This window comes from Syngnathus scovelli, unplaced genomic scaffold, assembly GCF_024217435.2.
Source record: "Syngnathus scovelli strain Florida unplaced genomic scaffold, RoL_Ssco_1.2 HiC_scaffold_31, whole genome shotgun sequence".
Lineage (NCBI taxonomy): Eukaryota > Metazoa > Chordata > Actinopteri > Syngnathiformes > Syngnathidae > Syngnathus > Syngnathus scovelli.
Window position 1 is genome coordinate 296355 of NW_026061401.1, and position 14636 is coordinate 310990.

Consider the following 14636-nt stretch of genomic DNA (forward strand, 5'->3'; position numbering starts at 1 on the left):
ACGTTGCAGGTGGTTATTTCTTCATATGCAGCCGTCAACGCGGCACTCTCTAGCTGCCAAGAGCACTTTTTACTATGCGCACCCAACCAGAGTGACGGGAGGAGCACATTTCAGAAAACGTGCTCAGCTCGTCGAGAAAATGCGATTTAAGCAATAAAATAAAAAATGCACCTAAAACCTAAACCAAACGTTGCAGGTGGATATTTCTTCATGCGCAGTGGTCAACGCGGCACTCTCTAGCTGCCAAGAGCACTTTTTACTATGCGCACCCAACCAGAGTGACGGGAGGACCACATTTCAGAAAACGTGCTCAGCTCGTCGAGAAAATGCGATTTAAGCAATAAAATTAAAAATGCACCCAAAACCTAAACCAAACGTTGCAGGTGGTTATTTCTTCATGCGCAGCAGTCAACGCGGCACTCTCTAGCTGCCAAGAGCACTTTTTACTATGCGCACCCAACCAGAGTGACGGGAGGAGCACATTTCAGAAAACGTGCTCAGCTCGTCGAGAAAATGCGATTTAAGCAATGAAATTAAAAATGCACCCAAAACCTAAACCAAACGTTGCAGGTGGTTATTTCTTCATGCGCAGTGGTCAACGCGGCACTCTCTAGCTGCCAAGAGCACTTTTTACTATGCGCACCCAACCAGAGTGACGGGAGGAGCACTTTTCAGAAAACGTGCTCAGCTCGTCGAGAAATTGCGAATTAAGCAATAAAATTAAAAATGCACCCAAAACCTAAACCAAACGTTGCAGGTGGTCATTTCTTCATGCGCAGTGGTCAACGCGGCACTCTCTAGCTGCCAAGAGCACTTTTTACTATGCGCACCCAACCAGAGTGACGGGAGGAGCACATTTCAGAAAACGTGCTCAGCTCGTGGAGAAAATGCGATTTAAGCAATAAAATTAAAAATGCACCTAAAACCCAAACCAAACGTTGCAGGTGGTTATTTCTTCATGCGCAGTGGTCAACGCGGCACTCTCTAGCTGCCAAGAGCACTTTTTACTATGCGCACCCAACCAGAGTGACGGGAGGAGCACATTTCAGAAAATGTGCTCAGCTCGTCGAGAAAATGCCATTTAAGCCGTACAATTAAAAATGCACCTAAAACCTAAACCAAACGTTGCAGGTGGTTGTTTCTTCATGCGCAGTGGTCAACGTGGCACTCTCTAGCTGCCAAGAGCACTTTTTACTATGCGCACCCAACCAGAGTGACGGGAGGAGCACATTTCAGAAAACGTGCTCAGCTCGTCGAGAAAATGCGATTTAAGCAATAAAATTAAAAATGCACCTAAAACCTAAACCAAACGTTGCAGGTGGTTATTTCTTCATGCGCAGTGGTCAACGCGGCACTCTGTAGCTGCCAAGAGCACTTTTTACTATGCGCACCCACCCAGAGTGACGGGAGGAGCACATTTCAGAAAACGTGCTCACCTCGTCGAGAAAATGCGATTTAAGCAATAAAATTAAAAATGCACCTAAAACCTAAACCAAACGTTGCAGGTGGTTATTTCTTCATGCGCAGTGGTCAACGCGGCACTCTCTAGCTGCCAAGAGCACTTTTAACTATGCGCACCCAACCAGAGTGACGGGAGGAGCACATTTCAGAAAACGTGCTCAGCTCGTCGAGAAAATGCGATTTAAGTAATAAAATAAAAAATGCACCTAAAACCTAAACCAAACGTTGCAGGTGGTTATTTCTTCATGCGCAGTGGTCAACGCGGCACTCTCTAGCTGCCAAGAGCACTTTTTACTATGCGCACCCAACCAGAGTGACGGGAGGAGCACATTTCAGAAAACGTGCTCAGCTCGTCGAGAAAATGCGATTTAAGCAATAAAATTAAAAATGCACCCAAAACCTAAACCAAACGTTGCAGGTGGTTATTTCTTCATGCGCATTGGTCAACGCGGCACTCTCTAGCTGCCAAGAGCACTTTTTACTATGCGCACCCAACCAGAGTGACGGGAGGAGCGCATTTCAGAAAACGTGCTCAGCTCGTCGAGAAAATGCGATTTAAGCAATAAAATTAAAAATGCACCTAAAACCCAAACCAAACGTTGCAGGTGGTCATTTCTTCATGCGCAGTGGTCAACGCGGCACTCTCTGGCTGCCAAGAGCACTTTTTACTATGCGCACCCAACCAGAGTGACGGGAGGAGCACATTTCAGAAAACGTGCTCAGCTCGTCCAGAAAATGCGATTTAAGCAATAAAATTAAAAATGCACCTAAAACCTAAACCAAACGTTGCAGATGGTCATTTCTTCATGCGCAGTGGTCAACGCGGCACTCTCTAGCTGCCAAGAGCACTTTTTACTATGTGCACCCAACCAGAGTGACGTGAGGAGCACATTTCAGAAAACGTGCTCAACTCGTCGAGAAAATGCGATTTAAGCAATAAAATTAAAAATGCACCAAAAACCGAAACCAAACGTTGCAGATGGTCATTTCTTCATGCGCAGTGGTCAACGCGGCACTCTCTAGCTGCCAAGAGCACTTTTTACTATGCACACCCAACCAGAGTGACGGGAGGAGCACATTTCAGAAAACGTGCTCAGCTCGTCGAGAAAATGCGATTTAAGCAATAAAATTAAAAATGCACCCAAAACATTAAACCAAACGTTGCAGGTGGTTATTTCTTCATGCGCAGTGGTCAACGCGGCACTCTCTAGCTGCCAAGAGCATTTTTTACTATGCACACCCAACCAGAGTGACGGGAGGAGCACATTTCAGAAAACGTGCTCAGCTCGTCGAGAAAATGCGATTTAAGCAATAAAATTAAAAATGCACCTAAAACCTAAACCAAACGTTGCAGGTGGTTATTTCTTCATGCGCAGTGGTCAACGCGGCACTCTCTAGCTGCCAAGAGCACTTTTTACTATGCGCACCCAACCAGAGTGACGGGAGGAGCACATTTCAGAAAACGTGCTCAGCTCTTCGAGAAAATGCGATTTAAGCAATAAAATTAAAAATGCACCTAAAACCTAAACCAAACGTTGCAGGTGGTTATTTCTTCGTGCGCAGCAGTCAACGCGGCACTCTCTAGCTGCCAAGAGCACTTTTTACTATGCGCACCCAACCAGAGTGACGGGAGGAGCACATTCCAGAAAACGTGCTCAGCTCGTCGAGAAAATGCGATTTAAGCAATAAAATTAAAAATGCACCCAAAACCTAAACCAAACGTAGCAGGTGGTAATTTCTTCATGCGCAGTGGTCAACGCGGCACTCTCTAGCTGCCAAGAGCACTTTTTACTATGCGCACCCAACCAGAGTGACGGGAGGAGCACATTTCAGAAAACGTGCTCAGCTCGTCGAGAAAATGCGATTTAAGCAATAAAATTAAAAATGCACCCAAAACCTAAACCAAACGTTGCAGGTGGTTATTTCTTCATGCGCAGTGGTCAACGCGGCACTCTCTAGCTGCCAAGAGCACTTTTTACTATGCGCACCCAACCAGAGTGACGGGAGGAGCACATTTCAGAAAACGTGCTCAGCTCGTCCAGAAAATGCGATTTAAGCAATAAAATTAAAAATGCACCTAAAACCTAAACCAAACGTTGCAGATGGTCATTTCTTCATGCGCAGTGGTCAACGCGGCACTCTCTAGCTGCCAAGAGCACTTTTTACTATGCACACCCAACCAGAGTGACGGGAGGAGCGCATTTTAGAAAACGTGCTCAGCTCGACGAGAAAATGCGATTTAAGCAATAAAATTAAAAATGCACCCAAAACCTAAACCAAACGTTGCAGGTGGTTATTTCTTCATGCGCAGTGGTCAACGCGGCACTCTCTAGCTGCCAAGAGCACTTTTTACTATGCGCACCCAACCAGAGTGACGGGAGGAGCACATTTCAGAAAACGTGCTCAGCTCGTCGAGAAAATGCGATTTAAGCAATAAAATTAAAAATGCACCTAAAACCTAAACCAAACGTTGCAGGTGGTTATTTCTTCATGCGCAGCAGTCAACGCGGCACTCTCTAGCTGCCAAGAGCACTTTTTACTATGCGCACCCAACCAGAGTGACGGGAGGAGCACATTTCAGAAAACGTGCTCAGCTCGTCGAGAAAATGCGATTTAAGCAATAAAATTAAAAATGCACACAAAACCTAAACCAAACGTTGCAGGTGGTTATTTCTTCATGCGCATTGGTCAACGCGGCACTCTCTAGCTGCCAAGAGCACTTTTTACTATGCGCACCCAACCAGAGTGACGGGAGGAGCACATTTCAGAAAACGTGCTCAGCTCGTCGAGAAAATGCGATTTAAGCAATAAAATTAAAAATGCACCCAAAACCTAAACCAAACGTTGCAGGTGGTTATTTCTTCATATGCAGCAGTCAACGCGGCACTCTCTAGCTGCCAAGAGCACTTTTTACTATGCGCACCCAACCAGAGTGACGGGAGGAGCACATTTCAGAAAACGTGCTCAGCTCGTCGAGAAAATGCGATTTAAGCAATAAAATAAAAAATGCACCTAAAACCTAAACCAAACGTTGCAGGTGGATATTTCTTCATGCGCAGTGGTCAACGCGGCACTCTCTAGCTGCCAAGAGCACTTTTTACTATGCGCACCCAACCAGAGTGACGTGAGGAGCACATTTCAGAAAACGTGCTCAGCTCGTCGAGAAAATGCGATTTAAGCAATAAAATAAAAAATGCACCTAAAACCTAAACCAAACGTTGCAGGTGGTTATTTCTTCATGCGCAGTGGTCAACGCGGCACTCTCTAGCTGCCAAGAGCACTTTTTACTATGCGCACCCAACCAGAGTGACGGGAGGAGCACATTTCAGAAAACGTGCTCAGCTCGTCGAGAAAATGCGATTTAAGCAATAAAATTAAAAATGCACCTAAAACCTAAACCAAACGTTGCAGGTGGTTATTTCTTCATGCGCAGTGGTCAACGCGGCACTCTCTAGCTGCCAAGAGCACTTTTTACTATGCGCACCCAACCAGAGTGACGGGAGGAGCACATTTCAGAAAACGTGCTCAGCTCGTCGAGAAAATGCGATTTAAGCAATATAATTTAAAATGCACCTAAAACCTAAACCAAACGTTGCAGGTGGTTATTTCTTCATGCGCAGTGGTCAATGCGGCACTATCTAGCTGCCAAGAGCACTTTTTACTATGCGCACCTAACCAGAGTGACGGGAGGAGCACATTTCAGAAAACGTGCTCAGCTCGTCGAGAAAATGCGATTTACGCAATAAAATTAAAAATGCACCTAAAACCTAAACAAAACGTTGCAGGTGGTTATTTCTTCATGCGCAGTGGTCAACGCGGCACTCTCTAGCTGCCAAGAGCACTTTTTACTATGCGCACCCAACCAGAGTGACGGGAGGAGCACATTTCAGAAAACGTGCTCAGCTCGTCGAGAAAATGCGATTTAAGCAATAAAATTAAAAATGCACCCAAAACCTAAACCAAACGTTGCAGGTGGTTATTTCTTCATGCGAAGCAGTCAAAGCGGCACTCTCTAGCTGCCAAGAGTACTTTTTACTATGTGCACCCAACCAGAGTGAAGGGAGGAGCACATTTCAGAAAACGTGCTCAGCTCGTCCAGAAAATGCGATTTAAGCAATAAAATTAAAAATGCACCCAAAACCTAAACCAAACGTTGCAGGTGGTTATTTCTTCCTGCGCAGTGGTCAACGCGGCACTCTCTAGCTGCCAAGAGCACTTTTTACTATGCGCACCCAACCAGAGTGAAGGGAGGAGCACATTTCAGAAAACGTGCTCAGCTCGTCGAGAAAATGCAATTTAAGCAATAAAATTAAAAATGCACCCAAAACCTAAACCAAACGTTGCAGGTGGTTATTTCTTCGTGCGCAGCAGTCAACGCGCCACTCTCTAGCTGCCAAGAACACTTTTTACTATGCGCACCCAACCAGAGTGACGGGAGGAGCACATTTCAGAAAACGTGCTCAGCTCGTCGAGAAAATGCGATTTAAGCAATAAAATTAAAAATGCACCTAAAACCTAAACCAAACGTTGCAGGTGGTTATTTCTTCATGCGCAGTGGTCAACGCGGCACTCTCTAGCTGCCAAGAGCACTTTTTACTATGCGCACCCAACCAGAGTGACGGGAGGAGCATATTTCAGAAAACGTGCTCAGCTCGTTGAGAAAATGCGATTTAAGCAATAAAATTAAAAATGCACCCAAAACCTAAACCAAACGTTGCAGGTGGTTATTTCTTCATGCGCAGTGGTAAACGCGGCACTCTCTAGCTGCCAAGAGCACTTTTTACTATGCACACCCAACCAGAGTGACGGGAGGAGCGCATTTCAGAAAACGTGCTCAGCTCGACGAGAAAATGCGATTTAAGCAATAAAATTAAAAATGCACCCAAAACGTAAAACAAACGTTGCACGTGGTTATTTCTTCATGCGCAGTGGTCAACGCGGCACTCTCTAGCTGCCAAGAGCACTTTTTACTATGCACACCCAACCAGAGTGACGGGAGGAGCACATTTCTGAAAACGTGCTCAGCTCGACGAGAAAATGCGAATAAAGCAATAAAATTAAAAACGCACCTAAAACCTAAACCAAACGTTTCAGGTGGTTATTTCTTCATGCGCAGTGGTCAACGCGGCACTCTCTAGCTGCCAAGAGCACTTTTTACTATGCGCACCCAACCAGAGTGACGGGAGGAGCACATTTCAGAAAACGTGCTCAGCTTGTCCAGAAAATGCGATTTAAGCAATAAAATTAAAAATGCACCCAAAACCTAAACCAAACGTTGCAGGTGGTTATTTCTTCATGCGCAGTGGTCAACGCGGCACTCTCTAGCTGCCAAGAGCACTTTTTATTATGCGCACCCAACCAGAGTGACGGGAGGAGCACATTTCAGAAAACGAGCTCAGCTCGTCGAGAAAATGCGATTTAAGCAATAAAATTAAAATTGCACCTAAAACCTAAACCAAACGTTGCAGGTGGTTATTTCTTCATGCGCAGTGGTCAACGCGGCACTCTCTAGCTGCCAAGAGCACTTTTTACTATGCGCATCCAACAAGAGTGACGGGAGGAGCACATTTCAGAAAACGTGCTCAGCTCGTCGAGAAAATGCGATTTAAGCAATAAAATTAAAAATGCACCTAAAACCTAAACCAAACTTGCAGGTGGTTATTTCTTCATGTGCAGTGGTCAACGCGGCACTCTCTAGCTGCCAAGAGGACTTTTAACTATGCGCACCCAACCAGAGTGACGGGAGGAGCACATTTCAGAAAACGTGCTCAGCTCGTCGAGAAAATGCGATTTAAGCAATAAAATTAAAAATGCACCTAAAACCTAAACCAAACGTTGCAGGTGGTTATTTCTTCATGCGCAGTGGTCAACGCGGCACTCTCGAGCTGCCAAGAGCACGTTTTACTATGCACACCCAACCAGAGTGACGGGAGGAGCACATTTCTGAAAACGTGCTCAACTCGACGAGAAAATGCGAATAAAGCAATAAAATTAAAAACGCACCTAAAACCTAAACCAAACGTTTCAGGTGGTTATTTCTTCATGCGCAGTGGTCAACGCGGCACTCTCTAGCTGCCAAGAGCACTTTTTACTATGCGCACCCAACCAGAGTGACGGGAGGAGCACATTTCAGAAAACGTGCTCAGCTCGTCGAGAAAATGCGATTTAAGCAATACAATTAAAAATGCACCCAAAACCTAAACCAAACGTTGCAGGTGGTTATTTCTTCATGTGCAGTGGTCAACGCGGCACTCTCTAGCTGCCAAGAGCACTTTTTACTATGCGCACCCAACCAGAGTGACGGGAGGAGCACATTTCAGAAAACGTGCTCAGCTCGTCGAGGAAATGCGATTTAAGCAATAAAATTAAAAATACACCTAAAACCTGAACCAAACGTTGGGGGTGGTTATTTCTGCATGTGCAGCAGTCAACGCGGCACTCTCTAGCTGCCAAGAGCACTCTTTTTACTATGCGCACCCAACCAGAGTGACGGGAGGAGCACATTTAAGAAAACGTGCTCAGCTCGTCGAGAAAATGCGATTTAAGCAATAAAATTAAAAATGCACCTAAAACCTAAACCAAACGTTGCAGGTGGTTATTTCTTCATGCGCAGTGGTCAACGCGGCACTCTCTAGCTGCCAAGAGGACTTTTTACTATGCGCACCCAACAAGAGTGACGGGAGGAGCACATTTCAGAAAACGTGCTCAGCTCGACGAGGAAATGCGATTTAAGCAATAAAATTAAAAATGCACCTAAAACCTAAACCAAACGTTGCAGGTGGTTATTTCTTCATGCGCAATGGTCAACGCGCCACTCTCTAGCTGCCAAGAGCACTTTTTACTATGCGCACCCAACCAGAGTGACGGGAGGAGCACATTTCAGAAAACGTGCTCAGCTCGTCGAGAAAATACGATTTAAGCAATAAAATTAAAAATGCACCCAAAACCTAAACCAAACGTTGCAGATGGTCATTTATTCATGCGCAGTGGTCAACGCGGCACTCTCTAGCTGCCAAGAGCACTTTTTACTATGCGCACCCAACCAGAGTGACGGGAGGAGCACATTTCAGAAAACGTGCTCACCTCGTCCAGAAAATGCGATTTAAGCAATAAAATTAAAAATGCACCCAAAACCTAAACCAAACGTTGCAGGTGGTTATTTCTTCATGCGCAGTGGTCAACGCGGCACTCTCTAGCTGCCAAGAGCACATTTTACTATGCGCACGCAACCAGAGTTACGGGAGGAGCACATTTCAGAAAACGTGCTCAGCTCGTCGAGAAAATGCGATTTAAGCAATAAAATTAAAAATGCACCCAAAACCTAAACCAAACGTTGCAGGTGGTTATTTCTTCATGTGCAGTGGTCAACGCGACACTCTCTAGCTGCCAAGAGCACTTTTTACTATGCGCACCCAACCAGAGTGACGGGAGGAGCACATTTCAGAAAACGTGCTCAGCTCGTCGAGAAAATGCGATTTAAGCAATAAAATTAAAAATGCACCTAAAACCTAAACCAAACGTTGCAGGTGGTTATTTATTCATGCGCAGCAGTCAACGCGGCACTCTCTAGCTGCCAAGAGCACTTTTTACTATGCGCACCCAACCAGAGTGACGGGAGGAGCACATTTCAGAAAACGTGCTCAGCTCGTCGAGAAAATGCAATTTAAGCAATAAAATTAAAAATGCACCTAAAACCTAAACCAAACGTTGCAGGTGGTTACTTCTTCATGCGCAGTGGTCAACGCGGCACTCTCTAGCTGCCAAGAGCACATTTTACTATGCGCACCCAACCAGAGTGACGGGAGGAGCACATTTCAGAAAACGTGCTCTGCTCGTCGAGAAAATGCGATTTAAGCAATAAAATTAAAAATGCACCTAAAACCTAAACCAAACGTTGCAGGTGGTTATTTCTTTATGCGCAATGGTCAACGCGGCACTCTCTAGCTGCCAAGAGCACTTTTTACTATGCGCACCCAACCAGAGTGACGGGAGGAGCACATTTCAAAAAACGTGCTCAGCTCGTCGAGAAAATGCGATTTAAGCAATAAAATTAAAAATGCACCTAAAACCTAAACCAAACGTTGCAGATGGTCATTTCTTCATGCGCAGTGGTCAACGCGGCACTCTCTAGCTGCCAAGAGGACTTTTTACTATGCGCACCCAACCAGAGTGACGGGACGAGCACATTTCAGAAAACATGCTCAGCTCGTCGAGAAAATGCGATTTAAGCAATAAAATTAAAAATGCACCTAAAACCTAAACCAAACGTTGCAGATGGTCATTTCTTCATGCGCAGTGGTCAACGCGGCACTCTCTAGCTGCCAAGAGCACTTTTTACTATGCGCACCCAACCAGAGTGACGGGAGGAGCACATTTCAGAAAACGTGCTCAGCTCGTCCAGAAAATGCGATTTAAGCAATAAAATTAAAAATGCACCTAAAACCTAAACCAAACGTCGCAGGTGGTTATTTCTTCATGCGCAGTGGTCAACGCGGCACTCTGTAGCTGCCAAGAGCACTTTTTACTATGCGCACCCAACCAGAGTGACGGGAGGAGCACATTTCAGAAAACGTGCTCAGCTCGTCGAGAAAATGCGATTTAAGCAATAAAATTAAAAATGCACCCAAAACCTAAACCAAACGTTGCAGGTGGTGATTTCTTCATGCGCAGTGGTCAACGCGGCACTCTCTAGCTGCCAAGAGCAATTTTTACTATGCGCACCCAACCAGAGTGACGGGAGGAGCACATTTCAGAAAACGTGCTCAGCTCGTCGAGAAAATGCGATTTAAGCAATAAAATTAAAAATGCACCTAAAACCTAAACCAAACTTGCAGGTGGTTATTTCTTCATGTGCAGTGGTCAACGCGGCACTCTCTAGCTGCCAAGAGCACTTTTTACTATGCGCACCCAACCAGAGTGACGGGAGGAGCACATTTCAGAAAACGTGCTCTGCTCGTCGAGAAAATGCGATTTAAGCAATAAAATTAAAAATGCACCTAAAACCTAAACCAAACGTTGCAGGTGGTTATTTCTTCATGCGCAATGGTCAACGCGGCACTCTCTAGCTGCCAAGAGCACTTTTTACTATGCGCACCCAACCAGAGTGACGGGAGGAGCACATTTCAGAAAACGTGCTCAGCTCGTCGAGAAAATGCGATTTAAGCAATAAAATTAAAAATGCACCTAAAACCTAAACCAAACGTTGCAGATGGTCATTTCTTCATGCGCAATGGTCAACGTGGCACTCTCTAGCTGCCAAGAGCACTTTTTACTATGCGCACCCAACCAGAGTGACGGGAGGAGCACATTTCAGAAAACGTGCTCAGCTCGTCGAGAAAATGCGATTTAAGCAATAAAATTAAAGATGCACCTAAGACCTAAACCAAACGTTGCAGGTGGTTATTTCTTCATGCGCAGTGGTCAACGCGGCACTCTCTAGCTGCCAAGAACACATTTTACTATGCGCACCCAACCAGAGTGACGGGAGGAGCACATTTCAGAAAACGTGCTCAGCTCGTCGAGAAAATGCGATTTAAGCAATAAAATTAAAAATGCACCTAAAACCTAAACCAAACGTTGCAGGTGGTTATTTCTTCATGCGCAGTGGTCAACGCGGCACTCTCTAGCTGCCAAGAGCACTTTTTACTATGCGCACCCAACCAGAGTGACGGGAGGAGCACATTTCAGAAAACGTGCTCAGCTCGTCGAGAAAATGCAATTTAAGCAATAAAATTAAAAATGCACCCAAAACCTAAACCAAACGTTGCAGATGGTCATTTCTTCATGCGCAGTGGTCAACGCGGCACTCTCTAGCTGCCATGAGCACTTTTTACTATGCGCACCCAACCAGAGTGACGGGAGGAGCACATTTCAGAAAACGTGGTCAGCTCGTCGAGAAAATGCTATTTAAGCAATCAAATTAAAAATGCACCTAAAACCTAAAACAAACGTTGCACGTGGTTATTTCTTCATGCGCAGTGGTCAACGCGGCACTCTCTAGCTGCCAAAAGCACTTTTTACTATGCGCACCCAACCAGAGTGACGGGAGGAGCACATTTCAGAAAACGTGCTCAGCTCGTCGAGAAAATGCGATTTAAGAAATAAAATTAAAAATGCACCCAAAACCTAAACCAAACGTTGCAGATGGTCATTTCTTCATGCGCAGTGGTCAACGCGGCACTCTCTAGCTGCCAAGAGCACTTTTTACTATGTGCACCCAACCAGAGTGACGGGAGGAGCACATTTCAGAAAACGTGCTCAGCTCGACGAGAAAATGCGATTTAAGCAATAAAATTAAAAATACACCCAAAACCTAAACCAAACGTTGCAGGTGGTTATTTCTTCATGCGCAGTGGTCAACGCGGCACTCTCTAGCTGCCAAGAGCACTTTTTACTATGCGCACCCAACCAGAGTGACGGGAGGAGCACATTTCAGAAAACGTGCTCAGCTCGTCGAGAAAATGCGATTTAAGCAATAAAATTAAAAATGCAACTAAAACCTAAACCAAACGTTGCAGGTGGTTATTTCTTCATGCGCAATGGTCAACGCGGCACTCTCTAGCTGCCAAGAGCACTTTTTACTATGCGCACCCAACCAGAGTGACGGGAGGAGCACATTTCAGAAAACGTGCTCAGCTCGTCGAGAAAATGCGATTTAAGCAATAAAATTATAAATGCACCTAAAACCTAAACCAAACGTTGCAGGTGGTTATTTCTTCATGCGCATTGGTCAACGCGGCACTCTCTAGCTGCCAAGAGCACTTTTTACTATGCGCACCCAACCAGAGTGACGGGAGGAGCACATTTCAGAAAACGTGCTCAGCTCGTCGAGAAAATGCAATTTAAGCAATAAAATTAAAAATGCACCCAAAACCTAAACCAAACGTTGCAGATGGTCATTTCTTCATGCGCAGTGGTCAACGCGGCACTCTCTAGCTGCCATGAGCACTTTTTACTATGCGCACCCAACCAGAGTGACGGGAGGAGCACATTTCAGAAAACGTGCTCAGCTCGTCGAGAAAATGCGATTTAAGCAATAAAATTAAAAATGCACCCAAAACCTAAACCAAACGTTGCAGATGGTCATTTCTTCATGCGCAGTGGTCAACGCGGCACTCTCTAGCTGCCAAGAGCACTTTTTACTATGCGCACCCAACCAGAGTGACGGGAGGAGCACATTTCAGAAAACGTGCTCAGCTCGTCGAGAAAATGCGATTTAAGCAATAAAATTAAAAATGCACCTAAAACCTAAACCAAACGTTGCAGGTGGTTATTTCTTCATGCGCAGTGGTCAACGCGGCACTCTCTAGCTGCCAAGAGCACTTTTTACTATGCGCACCCAATCAAAGTGACGGGAGGAGCACATTTCAGAAACCATGCTCAGCTCGTCGAGAAAATGCGATTTAAGAAATAAAATTAAAAATGCACCTAAAACCTAAACCAAACGTTGCAGGTGGTTATTTCTTCATGCGCAGTGGTCAACGCGGCACTCTCTAGCTGCCAAGAGCACTTTTTACTATGCGCACCCAACCAGAGTGACGGGAGGAGCACATTTCAGAAAACGTGCTCAGTTCGACGAGAAAATGCGATTTAAGCAATAAAATTAAAAATGCACCCAAAACCTAAACCAAACGTTGCAGGTGGTTATTTCTTCATGCGCAGTGGTCAACGCGGCACTCTCTAGCTGCCAAGAGCACTTTTTACTATGCGCACCCAACCAGAGTGACGGGAGGAGCACATTTCTGAAAACGTGCTCAGCTCGACGAGAAAATGCGATTTAAGCAATAAAATTAAAAATGCACCCAAAACCTAAAACAAACGTTGCAGGTGGTTATTTCTTCGTGCGCAGTGGTCAACGCGGCACTCTCTAGCTGCCAAGAGCACTTTTTACTATGCGCACCCAACCAGAGTGACGGGAGGAGCACATTTCAGAAAACGTGCTCAGCTCGTCGAGAAAATGCGATTTAAGCAATAAAATTAAAAATGCACCTAAAACCTAAACCAAACGCTGCAGATGGTTATTTCTTCATGCGCAGTGGTCAACGCGGCACTCTCTAGCTGCCAAGAGCACTTTTTACTATGCGCACCCAACCAGAGTGACGGGAGGAGCACATTTCAGAAAACGTGCTCAGCTCGTCCAGAAAATGCGATTTAAGCAATAAAATTAAAAATGCACCTAAAACCTAAACCAAACGTTGCAGATGGTCATTTCTTCATGCGCAGTGGTCAACGCGGCACTCTCTAGCTGCCAAGAGCACTTTTTACTATGCGCACCCAACCAGAGTGACGGGAGGAGCACATTTCAGAAAACGTGCTGAGCTCGTCGAGAAAATGCGATTTAAGCAATAAAATTAAAAATGCACCTAAAACCTAAACCAAACGTTGCAGGTGGTTATTTCTTCATGCGCAGTGGTCAACGCGGCACTCTCTAGCTGCCAAGAGCACTTTTTGCTATGCGCACCCAACAAGAGTGACGGGAGGTGCACATTTCAGAAAACGTGCTCAGCTCGTCGAGAAAATGCGATTTAAGCAATCAAATTAAAAATGCACCTAAAACCTAAACCAAACGTTGCAGATGGTCATTTCTTCATGCGCAGTGGTCAACGCCGCCCTCTCTAGCTGCCAAGAGCACTTTTTATTATGCGCACCCAACCAGAGTGACGGGAGGAGCACATTTCAGAAAACGTGTTCAGCTCGTCGAGAAAATGCGATTTAAGCAATAAAATTAAAAATGCACCCAAAACCTAAACCAAACGTTGCAGATGGTCATTTCTTCATGCGCAGTGGTCAACGCGGCACTCTCTAGCTGCCAAGAACACTTTTTACTATGCGCACCCGACCAGAGTGACGGGAGGAGCACATTTCAGAAAACGTGCTCAGCTCGACGAGAAAATGCGATTTAAGCAATAAAATTAAAAATGCACCCAAAACCTAAACCAAACGTTGCAGGTGGTTATTTCTTCATGCGCAGTGGTCAACGCGGCACTCTCTAGCTGCCAAGAGCACTTTTTACTATGCGCATCCAACCAGAGTGACGGGAGGAGCACATTTCAGAAAACGTGCTCAGCTCGTCGAGAAAATGCGATTTAAGCAATAAAATTAAAAATGCACCTAAAACCTAAACCAAAAGTTGCAGGTGGTTATTTCTTCATGCGCAGTGGTCAACGCGGCACTCT